Consider the following 11,023-nt stretch of genomic DNA (forward strand, 5'->3'; position numbering starts at 1 on the left):
AGGTGGGTCCGACTAGGAACCATGAGGTTGTGGGTTCGATCCCTGGCCTCGCTCAGTGGGTTGGGGATCTGGCGTTGCTGTGAGCTGTGGCGTAGGTCACAGACGTGGCTCGGATCTGGCCTTGCTGTGGCTGTGGTGTAGGCTGGTGGCTACAGCTCTGATTGGACCCCTAGCCTGGGAACCTCTGTATGCCGCAGGTACAGCCCTAAAAAGACAAAAGCAGAAAAAAAAAAAAAATCAAATATCCACATCTGGCCGTAATTTAAACCTATGCCCATATCCTCCGTTTAGGATGCTTGTAACTGTTGAGTGGCCTTAAAATTTTACTTGATTACAAAGTTTTCTCCTCTGTCTTGGTGGACTAGTTTAGGGAATGGCTTTGTAATAGAGATACATCAATACTCTTTAAGATGAATGAGCGGCAGGAACCTCAGAACCTGGGCACTCCTGAAGTGCCAGGGGGAATGGCAGGCACCACTATGTATCTTGCACTGGGATTTCCTGTCTCAGAAAGTCCCAAGAACACTCTGGGTCTTTGCTCAGGCTCCACCTGTTATCCTAGACATTCTTTTTTTATTATTTATTTTTATTTTTTATTAAAAAAATTTTTTTAATTGTTATTTCCCCAATACGATTTTTTTCTTCCTTGCAGTTTGATTTTCTCCTGAGGTTTTCCTGGCAGCTTGATCGGTTCCACCAAGTTCCGACCTGCCTGTGCACTGCTGGGCAAGTTTGAAGTTACTTTCCCGGGACATGGCTCAGACCCCACATGAACTAGTGATTGAGGCTAGATGCCCAATAGAGGAAGCAGTCACAGCCTCACATACAGAAAACCGTCGCAGACTTCTCTGAGTGTTTTACACATGGCCGATGTGTAACGCAGGTACTTAAATAAAGTGGGGAGGGTGATGTTGCGGGGTGTGTGAGGAATGGCGCACACTCTCAGAGTTCCCCGGTGGCCTCATGGTTGAGGACTGGGGTGTGATCCCTGGCCCTGGGACTTCCAAATGCTGAGGGTGCTGCCAAAAAAAAAAAAAAAGGCGGGGTGGGGAATGATCTCAAAGCCATCAGCATTCTCTCATGCTGTTGCCTGGTCAGCTAAGCCAATGCCTGCCAAGATGTATCTGGGATTAGTGTTATCTGAGCTCCCCAGCTGAATTCAGTAGCAGAAAATCTTGGTTTCGGAATTTGAATTTTTACTTCCTGTCTCTCCCTCTTTTTTTTTTTTCTATGTAGGGTTTAGTTTTTTTCTAAGAAAAACAATTTCTCTTCTCCTACTCAAACATTCCAAGTCCTTATACTTTATAGCCCTTTAAAATTTTGTTTTAAAGGATAGTCATAATCCCTACCCTCTTTCTGAGAAGAGAATTTTATTTATTATAATGATTTTTATGTTTGCCATTATAGTTGGTTTACAGTGTTCTTTCAATTTTCTACTGTACAGTAAAGTGACCCAGTCATATATATATATATATACTCTTGAAAAGAGAATTTTAAACATCTTGGTGAATGTCCTTCTAAATAGAAAGGTGTAGGTAAAATTGTTTGACAAAAATGGAGTGATATGTGTTTTTCTAAAATGCACAGAATGTATTTAAACAGTTCACAAGTTGCTCGGTGTCTAGATTGTCCTCATTTTGTCCCAATATGTACAAATGTAGAGCTGGGCTACTTAGAGTAAGTTAGACATTTTTGAAAAAGAAAAAAAATCATTAACAGTTATAAAACATCATTAAAGATGCATGCACGGTTACAAAACTGTCCCATAGTGAAACAAATGATCGATATGAAAAAGTCCTAAAAGTAAAAACTGAAGTGCTTGGGAAGATTTTTTTTACCGAATCATTGATAGGATTTCATTATTGTGTTGACCTACTTCTTTGCGGCCAGATGGCTTGACCATTAGTTTTCAACAAAATTAATTCACTCATCTATTCAAGATGTATTTACTGAGTTCTTGGCAGAAAGTAAAATATGATAGAAGGCCCCAAATGCTCAGAGCTTATGTTCTGAAGAGAGGGAGAGAGGAGGGGAGAAACAAATGAGGAAAAAAAAAAGAGAAAAATATATCAGATACAAAAGTGGTGTGCAGAAAATGAAAACACGGGTATATAAGAGAGTGGTGTAGGGTGGGACTCTCCCAGGAAGGGACAAGAATTGAGAGAACTGATGACAAACTGAGAAGCAATGACAAACTCTGCCAGTCATGTAAAGACCAGGTAAAGACGATTCCAGAAAGAGGGGACAGTCAGTGAAAAAGCCTTGTGTTGGGGATGAGCTTGACGTGTTTCGGGAGGACAAGGAAGGTCATAGCCAAGCCAGAGACATCCCAGGATGAGAAGGGTGAGAGGCAGAGAGGGTCCAGAAGACGCCAGTTTTTTCAACCAGGAAAGAAGGTTGCAATTTATTATAGGCACAGTTAGATGGTACTCTAAGGTCTTCAGCCAAGAAGTGACGTGAGGTTCATTACTCATGTTTTCAAGCGATCACTCGAGATGTGGCGTGAAGGATGGGGGGGCAGGGGGCACAACTCAGCATAAGGGGAAGACCTGTTAGGAGACTGTGGTTGGTCCAGGCGGGAGGTGATGTTGGCTGGACCAGCTGCCGTGGAGGAAGCGGGAAAACTGGATGAACTTGGGCTATGAATTGGGCACAGAATGAACAAGACTTGCTGAAAGGAATGCAAGTAGGGGTGTAAGACAAAAAAGAGCCAGTGAGACTACAGAGAATAGTTATTTTGTCTGGTAAGCATTTTTTTAAAAAAATAGCATGTTTGGGAATTTATTATAATATGATGCATGGGGTGAGTTATTTTCTCTCATAATGATAATAATAATAATAATAATAATAATAATAATAATAGTGCATTCCATTTGTTAAGTACCTACCGTGTGCTGGTTACTCTTTTCCTTACTCTGTGTGTAGTGGGGGCTACGAAGTTGTACATCGAATTAAATGCTCTTCCTTTTACCTCACTTACTAAATTACGAAATGACCCCTGTTTTCCATATGGCCTCTGCCCCGCTGAGGATTGCATTGCCAAGGAAACAGACTGTTAAGCAGAGGCACTGAAGCTAAATCCTATTAAGTGTGCAATAACTCAAACAAAATGGAGAAAGCCATCTAGCATTTGGGTCTGCAATGTTGGCTTCTGCCTGGCTCCCTCCTAATGCCTCACCTTCTACCTAATAAAGTGCAATGTTTAGAAGAGTGAAAGGTATAATTCTACCCAGAGTTCTGGACTTGCACATTCCTGCCCCAAATCCCCGCTCTGAACATCAGAATTTTTAATTAATCTCCCCAAATGGTATTTTTCACATAATGAACTCTCTGCATGTTGCTAGCTTCAAACAGGAGACAAAAAGCGATTCTTTTCTTCAGTCAGATTTTTTTCCTTTGTAAAACATTAAGCAAAACTGCTTAATGACCTCGATGTGTTCAAATGCAGCTGGAGAGTCCAGAATTAGCAATTTCAGAAGTAGACAGTGTTTTGAGACCAGCTAGTTCAAATCTGCTTTACACATATGGAAGCCGAGGTTCAGAAAGATTGATTGATGGGTTCAAGGTCCTACAGCAGATTAATGGGCAGCGTAGGGGCCATTGCTCACTTCCTCTGGCTGGTGACCCAGTAGTGTCTCTTCCTCTGTTTCAAGGTTGTTGTTCTCACCACCTTTCACCTAAAAGTCATGCTGCCTATTCCTTTGGTATCAATTCTTACAGCCAACTCTCTTGCACCTCCAGCTCACTGACCCTTATTGTTCATTCTTCTCCTGCCCCTTCCCAAGCCTCAACTGCAGCTTCTTACCTCAAGGCCTTCTGATCTTATCATTCACTCCTACCCCTGCTTCTCAGGCTCATCTATCTCTTTACAAGATCAATGCATTTACACATCAAATGTGTTTTGCACAAGCGGATTTTTTTAATCCAGTGCCCATGGCTTTGGGTATAAGGCTGTCTTCACTTCACTCTGTTGTTTCATTAAAAAAAGAAATAAAGGAGAAGTTCCCATTGCGGCTCAATGGGTAAAGGACCCAAAAGTAGTCTCTATGAGGATGTGGGTTCTATCCCTGGCCTTGCTCAGTGACTTAAGGATCTGGTGGGCCTTTTAAAAGTGAGGTTTTAAGCCAGTTACTGCAGTGAGCCTATCAACCAGTGAGCCACTCCCAGTTCATTTTGGGAGCCAGGGAAGAGTTATAGCTCAGAGTTATTGCACTTGAGAGTCAAAGAAGCTGGGCCATTGACATACGCGATTCCACCAGTCATTGGTTGAAGGCTGATATAGGGACGTGAACTTTCTGGCACTCCCAACCTGCCTTCTATGGACCTAGAGAAGGTCCTCAGGCACAGCAATGTTCGGATTGGCTGCTGGACATGGCCTGAAGCTCACGGTGATGCCAGGGCCTGAGAGTTATGGGTGGAACACAGACTGTGTCTGCTGAAGGGAGAAGGGTGAATGTCAAAGGCGACTTGGGTTTCTGGGTTGAGCTGCTGAGATAAGAAGCATTAGAAAATGTTGCTTGTCAGACATGCCCAGGCCTGGGAATGGCACCAAGGCACGGCCATGGAATTCATGGAATTTCTCCTCCGGCAGCTGAGCTGGTTCGTGCGAACATCCATGGTTGTTCTCCAGGGAGCCGGCACATAGACTCTGCCTGCTTGGTCCTAATCTCAAGGGATCTGAGGGGACAAATCCGATTAACTGAGTTTGGGCCAGGTGCCAATGCACGCCAGGCAACAGTGGGCTGTTTCCCTGTTACTCCTGAGACAGGGACGAGCTAGTCCTCAAAATGGGGGTAGGGGGAGTGGTGGCTTCCAACGTGGTAGGTTTTAGTTTTCTAGCCTCAGTGTAACAAATGACCCTAGACTTGGTGGTTTTCAACAACAGAAACACATTCTGTAGCAATTCTGGAGGCCAGGAGTTCAAAGTCAAGGTGCGAGCCCGGCCACACATCCTCTCAGGTCTCTAGGGGAGGAGGCTTCCTGGCCTCTTTCAGCTTGCGGGGGATGCTGGTGTCCTTGGCTTATGGCTGCATCTCTCCAAACTCTGTCTCCATCTTCATGTGACACTTCTTCCCTGGGTCTCTGTGTCTGTGTGTCTTAAATCTCTCTCTCCTGTCAGTTATAAGGACAGCAGTCATTGGATTTAGGGTGGACCCTAAATCCAGGATGATCTCATTTCAAGATCTTTAACTTATAAGTTCTGGAGAGGGAGTGGAGAAAAGGTAACCCTCCTACACTGTTGGCAGGAAGGTAAAGTGGTACAGCCACTATGGAAAACAGTATGGAGGTTCCTCAGAAAACTAAATATAGAGCTACCATATGGCCTAGCAATCCCTCTCCTGGGCATATATCCGGATGAAACTATAATTCAAAAAGATCATGCACTCCTATGTTCACTGCAGCACTATTCACAACAGCAAAGACATGGAAGCAACTTCAATAACAGATGAATGGATTGAGAAGATGTGGTACATACGTGAGAAAAAGAAGGTATATATATGTATGACTGGGTCACTTTGTTGTATAGCAGAAATTGACAGAGCATTGTAAATCAACTATAATATAAAAAATAAAAATAAAAAAAGATGTGGCACATATATACAATGGAATACTACTCAGCCATAAAAAATAATGAAATAATGGCATTTAATGATAGCAACATGGATTCAACTAGAGATTCTCATACTCAGTGAAGTAAGCCAGAAAGAGAAAGGCAAATACCCTATGATATCTCTTCTATATGGAATCTAAAATGTAGCACCAATGAACCTATCTACAAAACAGAAACAGACACACAGACATAGAGAACAGACCTGTGGTTGCCAAGGGGAAGGGGGAGGAAGTGGAGTAGACTGGGAGTTTGGGGTTGGTAGATGCAAAATATCAGATAAAATCCTACCGTACAGCATAGGGAACTATATCTAATCTCTTTGGATAGAACATGATGGAAGATAGGTAAAAAAGAATGTGTGTGTGTGTATATATATATATATATGAATATATACACATATACACATACATATGAATATATATATATGACTGGGTCACTATACTGTATAGGAGAAATTGACACAACACTAAATCAACTATACTTTAATCAAAATAAAATAAAAAATGAATGAATACATTAACAGAATTGAATAAAGTAATAAGACAATTAAAAAGATCCTTAATTAGGAGTTCCTGTTGTGGCACAGTGGAAACGAGTCTGACTAGGAACCATGAGGTTGTGGGTTTGATCCTTGGCCTTGCTCAGCGGGTTAAGGATCCAGCGTTGCCTGTGCGCTGTGGTGTAGGTTGCAGACAAGGCTTGGATCCTATGTTGCTGTGGCTGTGGCTGTGGCCGGCAGCTGTAGCTCTGATTAGACCCCTAACCTGGGAACCTCCATGTGCTGCAGGTGTGGCCTAAAAAGCCAAAAAAAAAAAAAAAAGATCCTTAATTAGCACTGCAGAGGCCTGATTTCCAAATAAAGTCACCTTTACAGGTACTGGGGCCGGTTAGACTTGGATATGCCTTTTGGGGGCCACTGTTCCGTTCACTCTAGGGAGCTGAGCTAGATCAGTGTGTTTATAACAGGTTAGCAGTGCTAGCGAAACTCTGTTCAATTTATCATTCGACGTTAAGCCATACAGATTTATAGTCAGGAACAAAAAATGTAGCTTCCTTCTCAGAATATTTTTTCGGCTCCACGGGATGTAGCAGATTTAGAAGAGAAACCCCAAGCTGTCATGGAAGGAGATGAAATGAGCCCAGAGGAGAGTCGTTCACAAAGTAATAAAGAAACCCCAGTGAATGAAGAACAAAATGACCCGAAGAAAAACTGGAAGTTTCACGTGGGAAATGAGTGCAAAAGAGGAAAAAAAAAAAAAAAAAAAAAGGGAGACACAGTTACTGCTGGCAATCATGATGGAGTAAGGAATAAAGCCTTGAAGATTTAAAATGAAAAATGAGGGAAGTTGTAGTCAAGGAAATAGCAAGCCAAGGCTACCTGCATAAAATAAAAATTCATGGACTTGAGTACGAGCCCTTTAAAAAGGATCTTTAAGTTGCTTGAAGAGATATTTCTTCTCCTTCCAGTTGTTTCTAGTGGAATCTCTGACATGACAGTGACCGCCTAAGTCAAAGACGTTTCTGCCAATTATTGGCCAGCTAACCTTTAAACTTGAACGTTATGGGCTTACTCCTCAGCATGCAATGATTATCTTTTGGCATGGTTCAAATTCTTTTGGCAAATCTAGTAGACGTAGCTCAGCTACTTCAGTTAACCACCCAAATCATAGATTACTGGCCATCAAATTAGATGCCACCTTTGACTGGACCATGGATCTCTAGTCTGTTTACCAGGTTCAGGGAGAGTGAGACTGAGGGGTGAGTGGATCTGTTCCTCCCAGGGTCATGGCTGGAATGAGCACAAAGATAGACGTACATATTAAACAGGTATGTGAAGGGTGCCATGAAGCGGCGGTGGATGGTGGAGGGGGCACATCGGAATTAACTCTGAAGTCTGGGTGGTACACACAATGGGGAGGCAGAGGGTGGTGGCAGAGTGGTGATGGGGGGGCAATCAAGATTTCTTTTTTGGGGGGGGCTGCACCTGCGGCATATGGAAGTTCCCAGGCTAGCGGTTGAATCGGAGCTGCAGCTGATGGCCTATGCCACAGCCACAGCAATGAGGGATCCCAGCGGCGTCTGCGACCTACACCACAACTCACAGCAAGGCCCGATCCTTAACCCACTGAGCGAGGCCAGGGATCGACCTGGATCCTCAGGGATATTAGTCGAATTCATTTCCGCCAAGCCACAATGGGAACTCCCAAGATTTCTGGATGGAGTCTACACAGACCTCAGGAGGGACCTCAAGTATGGCTCATCTAAGACCACTGGATCAGGGGACTGTCACTCCAGTGATTTCATCAAAATCTTGTGCTACCCCCAGATAAGAAACCCACTGGAAACAATGAAAAGACTTGAATCGTATTTAATCATCTTGGCTAAGGGTAGAGGAATGTCACCTCATCTCAGCTCTTTAGCCGAAAAGTTGGCACCATGAAATCAGGGGTAAAATCAGCAAGTATGCCAGCACGTTCATGGATTAATTAATATGTTCCATTTTAATTAAGATCGCCGTGGCTAATTACTCATTTCCCCGTGTGTGGCACCAGCTGGGTAAGCTGCAGGACATGGCGAAGGCAAATGTAAAGTTTGCTCTCTCCCAACTTAGTAAGTTTGTTCTGGAGTTCCCGTCGTGGCTCAGTGGGTTAAGAACCCAACTAGAATCAAGAGGACATGGGTTGGATCCCTGGCCTCACTCAGTGGATTAAAGGAACCAGTGTTGCTGTGGCTGTGGCGTAGGCTGGCAGGTACAGCTCCAATTCAACCCCTAGCCTGGGAACTTCCATGTGCTGAGGATGTGGCCCTAAAAAATTAAATAAATAAATAAATAAATAAATAAATAAATAAATAAGAAAAGTAAGTTTGTTCTGCTTTGCCCTTCACGCATGGCAATTCAAGGGAAACATAAATTTGATTTGTTTTTGCCTCTGTGGGTGTGAATCTCATCTCAGAGTAAGTGGGAAGAGTACAAGTGGGCTTTGAAATTCACGTTGGCCCTGCCATTTATGAACTGTGTGATATGGGGAAATGTTTAACTTCTCAGATCCTCAAATTTCCCTATCTAAAAATAAGAGAAATATGGAGTTCCCACTGTGGCTTAGTGGGTTAGGAACCTGACTAGTGTCCATGAAGATGTGGGTTCGATCCCTGGCTTCACTCAGTGGGTTGGGGATCCAGCTTTGCCACGAGCTGCTGTGTAGGTCACAGACATGGCTCAATGCCTGCGTTGCTGTGGCTGTGGCGTAGGCTGGCAGATGCAACTCCAATTCAGCCTCTAGCCTTGGAACTTCCATGTGCCTCAGATGCAGCCCTAAAAAGAAAAAAAAAAAAAAGCAGAGGGGGCGATAATAGTATTCTCTGCAGAGATTTGGTGGAGGGTTAAATGAAATAGTCAAAGGGAGAAAAATCAGGTATATAATAGGTGCTTAAAAAAAAGTAATCCCCGTCATCTTCGCCATCATCCCATTTACCTGGGGAGCATCTCCTTATCCATCAAAGCACAGCTCACCCACCATCTCTTCTGGGATGACTTCCCCGAGTCCCAAATCTGGTCCCCTCTCTCCATATCCATCTGCTTATTCCTACCATCGGACTGTATATATATATATATATATATATACATATTTTTTTTCATCTTTTTTAGGGTCGCACCTGAGGCACATGGAGGTTCCCAGGCTAGGGATCTAATTGGAGCTGTAGCTGCTGGCCTACACCACAGCCACAGCAACACCGGACCCGAGCCACATCTTCAACCTACACTGCAGCTCACAGCAACACTGGACCCTTAACCCATTGAGTGAGGCCAGGGATCGAACCCACAACCTCATGGTTCCTAATCAGATTCGTTAACCACTGAGCCACGATGGGAACTCGGGACTGAATTTGAATCTTCCATTTACTTGGGTGCCCAACTGCTGCATGCATCCCATCAGTAAGCAATTGTGTGCTTTTTAAAAAAAAAAAAAAAAAAAAGACAAATGAAAATAGTATTTTTCTAGGATAGTGTGTATTTTCAAGTGGCTACCACATTAGTAGGACATAAACAGTTATTAAATCATTTGTCTGTAACAACATAGCAAAGTTACTAGGTGTTTGCTTCTTTTGGCTTAGATGTTCTGTGAGAAAATTACTGAGATGCTAAGGGTACACATGGCATCGTGAAATAAGAAGATTCAGGACCTTCTGGTACAGGAAAATGATGATATTCAGAGCTAGAGAAATAACAATGCGTATTATTGTTATAACGTAATGTCACAGTTATTAGTAATGTCATAATTACTAGCTAACAGGTAATTGAGCGCTTGCTATTTCCCAGGCATTGTTCTAAGCGTTTGAATGGGCTTTAAGTACCTAAGGGTCACAGGTACTCTTTTCTTTCTCTCAATGGCTGTAAAATAAAAGCTTTCTCTCTCTCTCATGTTATCGAAGAGGAAACTGAGACCTCGAGAGAATGAGTACCTTGCCATTGGTCACCAAATGGACTGATGCTGGAGCTGGGATTCCAATCTAGGCATCCAGACTCCAAAGTCACACTTAACCCACCTGCTCACCAAGGCCACAGGGATGCAAAGGAGAAAAAGTTGAGCTTCCTGGATGGCAGAATCCACAGAAGTTACTGGAGACTGCAGATGTTTGGGGATGTTCATCTAGTCCACTGTCTGTGTCTTCAGAAATGCTCCCCGCCCAGCGCGGGCTAATGCAGGGGACTGAGGGAGGGACAAGCAATTGTGGCCCCGCCTCTGACCCCTGCCCTTGAACGTATCTGCAGGTTCCCAGAGAGGGACCCAAGTGAGGCCAAAGGGGTTTCCCCTGAGGTGTTAAGGACCACAGCACTGCGTTTCCGTTGCTTTTCTGTCAATCACTTCCCTTGGGTGGTTATTGTCCTATACTGACCGGATGCAAAAGCGAAGGTTCACAGCCTCTTGTTGTTGAGGTACCTAGCCCTACGGCTTGATCCCCATTGCTATGTGTCTTGAGGCTGGTTTGCTCAATGGTTTGGCAGATCAGTACTCCGCCAATACCTTCTCCTTTCATTTGAGCCAGACTTGTTAGGCTTCTGTCCCTTTAAACCAGAGGATATTTAACTAGAACCCTGAATGCAGATTCCATGAAATATACCACTAAAAAGGGAGCAGGGGAATAATACTTCCATCACTAACTGTTCAGCCCTTTAAGCTGGGGGCCATGGATATCATTCGGAGTGTAGACTTCAGTTGGGCCACCTCCTCTTAAAAACCAGGCAGGTCCGGGGAGTTTCCATTGTGGCTCAGTGGTAACAAACCCAATTCTTGAGGATGTGGGTTTGATCCCTGGCCCCATTCAGTGGGTTAAGGATCTGGCGTTGCTGTGAGCTTCGGTGTAGGTCACAGGTGTGGCTCAGATCTGGCATTGCTGTGGGTGTGGTGTAGG

The sequence above is a fragment of the Phacochoerus africanus genome, chromosome 8, assembly GCF_016906955.1.
Source record: "Phacochoerus africanus isolate WHEZ1 chromosome 8, ROS_Pafr_v1, whole genome shotgun sequence".
Lineage (NCBI taxonomy): Eukaryota > Metazoa > Chordata > Mammalia > Artiodactyla > Suidae > Phacochoerus > Phacochoerus africanus.